A 6,718-nucleotide genomic window follows, 5' to 3' on the forward strand; every position below is an offset into this window, starting at 1 on the left:
ACCATACCTCATCTGATCCACTGCTGTGATTTTTCTTTGTCTGTTCTTGAAGACACGGCCAGTTCCTCAACACAACAACGTGATTATAAATTCGTGTTTTCTCCAAGTACAGTACGTTCTTGGCAAGAACGGAGCATAAATCTGGGTCAATTGGAACAGAAGCGTACTGATGACATCACCACATTCAAAGCTAGTCTGGAGCTGCATTTCACCTCCTGTTAGTAAGTCTCTGGAAAATAATAAATTATAACTTTTCATTTAGTGGAGGAATAATAATGAACAAAGTCAGATAAACACAAATCAAATGAACATTTTGCCAAATAAGAAAATAAAAACCTCCATCAGAGCCAGCGGTCCACACACGGCTATGCAGAGAGAGGGCTGCTGCAAACAGGCTAACGTTAGCCCTGGCTGCTGCAGTGCATGCTGGGACAGCTGTCAGTCTGGAGAACGGAAAAGTCTGCTCTGATGCATGCTGGGTAAAGAGGGAGGGGCCAGAACAACATCCGGGGACTTTGTCCGTTCTCGGTTTGCTGAAATGAAACAGTACTGAGGGTAATGACGTTTCACGAGAACGCACAAGTATACACATTGAGAAATGAACGCAGTATGGCAGCTACATATACTGTAACAGAAGCTGACCCGAGGAGCATAAAGCTCTGCCACAATTGCGGAAAGTTAAAATCTCAGACAAGTAAGAGGGGGCAAAGCCATGAATGGCGTTAAAAACAAACAGCAGAAGTTTAAAATCGATTCTAAAACAGACTGGAAGCCAGTGGAGTGACGCCAGCACAGGAGTAATGTGTTCACGTCTGGATGTGTTTGTTAAAAATCGTGCAGCAGAAGTTCTGCACAAGTTGGAGACGAGAAATTGATGACTCACTGAGGCCAACGTAAAGGGCATTGCAGTAGTCCAGTCTTGAACTAATGAAAGCATGGATTGCCTTCTCAAGATCCTGCCGACTGAGAAAGGACTTGACTTTGGCCAAAAGACAGAGCTGGAAAAAGCTCGAGCTGACAACGGAGCTAATCTGTTTGTCAAATTTGAGCCCGTTATCAAATGTTCCCCCGAGATTTTTGACATGGCTTTTAAAAAAAGGGGGCTAGATTTCTGGAGTTTGTGGCGAGAACATTCGAAATTGATGGAGAACCAAACAAAATGCATTCGGTTTTGCTGTCGTTTAAGTGCAAAAATTTCTGTGACAGCCACTGCTTTATATCTGTGATGCAGTCCAGTAGTTTAGTGAATGCAGTTTTTTCATTTGGTTTCAAGGGCAAATATATCTGCAAGTCGTCGGCATATAGGTGAAAAGACAGGTTATGTTTTTTTTATAATTGATCCCAGAGTTAGCATATATAAAGAAAACAAAATAGGGCCGAGAATAGATCCCTGTGGCACCCCACAGGGCAGCGATGTCTTTGAGGAGCAGTGGTCACCAATCACGACAGAGAAACTCCTGTTTGCTAGGTATGACCTAAACCACTGGAGAGCCGCGCCACAGATGCCGATTGCTCTAGGCGAGATACAAGGACTGCATGTTGGACTGTCTCAAAGGCTGCTGAGAGGTCCAGCAGGATTCCCAGCGTCCACAGACAGGGCAATATCATCCTGCACCTTTAACAGTGCTGACTCGGTGCCATGTCGGGGTCTAAAACCAGACTGAAATTTCTCAAACACAGAATTGATCTCCAGAAATGTCTGTAATTGAATAAAAACAACTTTTTCTAAAACCTTAGAAAGAAAAGGCATATATTCATTACATTAAAACTGATTTTATAAGATTGTGTTGAAAACAATAATTTGAGGAAGTGTTTCTTATTTTGAACTAGGGGTGGGTATTGCCAAAGAAGTCACGATTCGATTCGAATCACGGTTCACAGGCCACGATGTGATTCTATCACGATCCATCAGGATACTTGAATTATTGCAATGTGTTGCGATATTTTCACTGAACACTGTTAGAAAAAGATCCAGCCCTTACCAGTGGCTGACTGGCTGAGTGTGATCTGGATCGTGTCTTCCAATGGATCAATAACTGAAAGCAACTGCATTCCTACATAGCTGTATTTATTGAAATGACTTTTGGAGGTGTTGCCATGAAAACAAATATTACTGTAACTGGACAGAAATATTACTATTACTGGAGTGGACACATTGACAAAAAGTGCTTAGGATTTATAAAACTAAAAATAACAAAATAAGGATTATCATGGCCTCTGTGGTCCTTTAACTCAATTAGGGCTGAAACGATTCATCGAGTAACTCGAGTAACTCGATTACAAAAAATCCTCGAGGAAATTTATCTGCCTCGAAGCTTCGCTAAATTTATTGTATTGAAATAAGCAATGCTGTTAAATACGCAGCACACTGGTCTAGCCGGAGGGTTTTTGTGTTGCACAACGCTACCACTTCCGTTAGCGCCTGGAGCGCTTGTGCTAAGTTTGTAGCTATGGAGGGAACCGGAGAATGCTCAGAAGGAGAACCCCGAAAGCGACAAAAAATGTCAAAAGTTTGGGAACATTTTAGGCTAAACAGAAAGGACAACACAGCGCAATGCATCCACTGCAAAGCAGAATTGGCGCACCACAACAGCACAACATCAATGTTGCAGCATCTGAAGAGAAAACACCCGCTACATGCATCCAACTCGTACACGGTTGCCAACAGGTAACGTTTATGTTCTCTTTGCTAACTACGTTGTGTGATAATCTGCCATGTTATAGATGATAAATTGAGGCACATTATTTTGCTAACGTTACATCTAAACATAGCGGTTACTTAACCGGGTGTAGTGTAAATTGTATGTGAGGGTGGAACTGAGAGAAATTATGCAGGACTTAATGTAAGTTTGTTAATAAAAATATGCAGCAACAGATTACAGGCATAAGCTGAAAAGCATTTATTTATTGGTGTCTTTCCATCCTGAAAAGTTACAGTCTTTTCTTCTCGCTACTGTTATGTATGAATTAGAAATTTTTGATTAATATTTTTTGTAGTAATTCTATATTTGTTTATACCTAAGCAATCAAGAATAAATAATAGCATCGTCTTAATAAAAATAGCAACATTTTTGCATTTTATCATGACTAGTTAAGGCTGCAGAACTCTGTACAAACTCAAACCTTTACATTTTGAGTAAGTTTATTTTTTTCCTAACATATAGATTACATTCTGTTTTCCAATACATAAAAAAACATTTCACTGCATTTAGATTTTTCTGTGATGGTTAAAAATAATGCTTTTAATTAAAGCATCCTCAAAACTCACACATAAATGATAAATGTTTACTTAGTTCTTTTACGTGTATGTGTATTACTCACTGAAGATAAATACATAAACTAAAAGCTGGAGTATAGACATTTTTATAAGCATATTTGTGAGCCAGCCACTTTATTATTTGAATATCATTTAATATCTTATAACTTTTCTTCAGGTTAAAGCAAACTACTGTTACAAGTAAACTTTCTAAACTACAAACATTTAACTGTTAGGGATGCTCAAAAAGGAGATATTGGACTGATCTGGACTAACTGGTGTTATTGCAGATTTGCCAATAGTTTATTTTATAAATTTTTTTTATCCGATTACTCGATTAATCGTAGGAATAATCGATAGATTACTCGATTACTAAAATATTCGTTTACAACAGCCCTAAACTCAATGAAATGAAAACATTTTGGAAGTAGCTGCCATTATAACAATATCATTCCATAAACACAAGAGGACAAACTGAGACAAAAAAGTGCATCGGCTTTATATATAACGAGATTATATAACGAGGCTCCAGTGTGCTGATCATTTATTTGAACTCACGGTTCTCCACCACACTATATGGATGCAAATCCTGGCAAATGAACTCGGTGATGGACTCTGTCACCTTCTTTGCAGGTGTAGTTGTTTGGGCTAGCTTGCAATCTAAAGTTGTTAGTTTAAGCACATTTTGCGGCGCTGGCGGCTCTTGATTTTCTGGATGGCGCCTCTGCATGTGTGTTTTTAGGTTCGTTGTGTTCCCACAGTATTTAATTCTGGTGTAGCAGTGTTTGCAAATTGCGTGCGTCATATCAACTTCATTTTTACCTTTGTTTTTAAAACCAAAATGCTTCCAAACATCGGATTTGAAATGTGACGGAGCCGGACGAAGTTTCTCAATCTCCTCCATGTTTTGTTTTTGGATGACTCGGCGCAGTATCCCACGGCTGGTGTAGGTACCAGATTGAATCGGGGGCCTGCGCCTTTTGATGACGTCACAATACATAATTGTTTTAACGTTTGGACAATTGCGCAAAACATTTTGATTGGTCTGGACAGCTTACTAAAGTAATTATAGCGGGGTGTAGGTTTTATTCGAAAGCGGGATTGCGGTTTGTAAACGGACAATTTTACAAAGAAATTCTCCATGGTCCCTGCGCCTTCCGATGACGTCACCGAATTCGCCATGGGCCTTGCGCCTCCCGATGACGTCACATTATGGCAACGCCACTCAAACTACATTGAGCCCGCGGTCTGCATTTGTAACGACAATAAATTCAGGAGAATGAAGCTAAAGGGATACAAAAAATAAACTTGTAATCTTACAAAACCAAAAATACTACGAATACAAAGTATATTCAGAGATTAAAGTCCCTCTGATACTGTTTAAGTGACTGAGAAACAGCAGATTTGCCACATTTAAGATGGCGGACGCTCTGACGCATCTCAGCATGGGCTCAGGCCCCCGAGTCAATCTGGTACCTACACCAGAAATGCTTGTCACACAAGGCAGCGTGCGTCAACACATCCGCAGTGACATCTACTGGACTGGAAGTTGTCTTACACTTGTCTTTGGCTGATGTTCGCCAACCATTCATGCAATTTTATTTATTTATTTTTTTAAATTAATAATCGATACTTGGCGTCAAGAAGAAAATTAGAATCATGATGGATCATCATGACGACTATTTTGCACACCCCTATTTTGAACCGTGTTTTTTATTTGTTCTATGTTTATTTTATATATTGTCTATGTTATACTTTCAAAATACCTGAATATTTTACCTAATTCTCCGTCCGATTACATCGTTTTCAACCTTAAATCCGATCGAATGATCCAACAGTTACACAGCAGCTATTTTACCAAACCCTTTTTATCCTTACCTGGGGATTTATCAGACAGTCCTGTTGACTTTTACTTGCGTAATACTCAAGTGAGGATATAGAGTATTCAACATTATACTTCACAAGAATACGACTGAAGTGAAAGGAAGTACAGTGAAGTAAAATGACTCCTAAAAGTTTTTTTAATATTTGAAGATTTTACTCAAGTAAATGTAAGTAGTTATTCCCCAGCTCTGCTCATAGTTGACCAGAAACCGGGGAAGTTTAATCAGATTTATATTCAGACAGAAAGAGATGAGATGATCGGTTTTTGGAAGCATCCTGTTTTTGGTTTAGAGTGAAAAATAAACTGATCAATAATTGTTCTCATGTTTTTCAAATTCAAAATATTTTATTTCAGCAGAAGCGAAAAGAAAGACGGAAACGACCAAAAAAACCTCAGTTACAGCAGTAACCATAGCAACCACAGACACGTTGAGATGTAGATCAACGGCTGCAGATATGGAGTCAAATCATCCCGATCGCTTCCCTGAATGAAACCTTAAAGAACTGCCGTTCTGTTAGACCCTGATTCAAACTTTCACTGGTGAACTTTTTCACTAAACAGCTCAGCTTTTTATTTACTCATAGCTTTTATAAATCTTTAATTGAATCAAGTATAAAAACGTAGTCGATTCTATCTCTAAAAACTTGTTTATAGTTTGATTCATTCTGTTTCACTCCATTTTCTGCTTTAGATCTTCAGCTCCGTTTAAATGAAGGCAGCTTTAACTTTAATGATAAACATGACGGCGTTGTGTTGCTTGTTTACAAAATAAAAACATTTGGGTTAAAGGTGTTCTCACACTGAAACCCAGATCGACCCGTGTGAACGCTCACATGGTGTGTGTTAAGTGCCAGGAAATGGGCGACAACAGGAGAAATCAGGCACCGGACAGGAAGCAGGCCTGTAAATTGAAATAAAAAGATTAACCAACCAGCTTCTGCTAACAGCGAAACGGAGACAAGAGGAAGCAGAGGAGCTACTGGTGGATGGAAGTTTATCAGCACAGATAAAGGGTTTGATCCCACAACCTCCAAAAAGAGTTTCTACACGTAAATTCACAGAGACAAGTCATCTTTCTGTGACTCGATTTGAGTCAGGGACAGCCGATGAAGCCTCACGGGCGCTCCTTGCCTTTCAGACACACCAAGTAGAGCGATATTACGCCTCACAAAGTCCTGCTGTTATTGGTTGAGAACTCGTGGGCTGTTTGGCTTTTTAGCAAATGAAATAAGGTTTCAAAGAAGCCTAGACATAAAGCAGAGCCACGTTACCAACGTATGTAATGCTGCGTTCACACCGGACGCAGCAGGCGCGGCAGAAGCAGCGAGTTTACATGCAAAGTCAATGGTTGACGCGCGTCAAGGTGCAGCAAAAGGTCCCGCGGCGCGTTTTGAGCAGCAGGCGCAGCGCGTCTGTGAACCGCGAGGCGGCGACCGGGCCAGAGGCTGCTGTTGAATGGGATTCCTACTGACAGCGCACCGCTGGTATGTGGGGGTCTGAGCAGCTCTGACAGAAATAATATTGGAAGGCAGGATGGTAATCTGGATGAACTGACTGCAGTGAGTTTTCAGGTGTAT

The sequence above is a fragment of the Cyprinodon tularosa genome, unplaced genomic scaffold (assembly GCF_016077235.1).
Source record: "Cyprinodon tularosa strain WSP-4 unplaced genomic scaffold, ASM1607723v1 ctg549, whole genome shotgun sequence".
Lineage (NCBI taxonomy): Eukaryota > Metazoa > Chordata > Actinopteri > Cyprinodontiformes > Cyprinodontidae > Cyprinodon > Cyprinodon tularosa.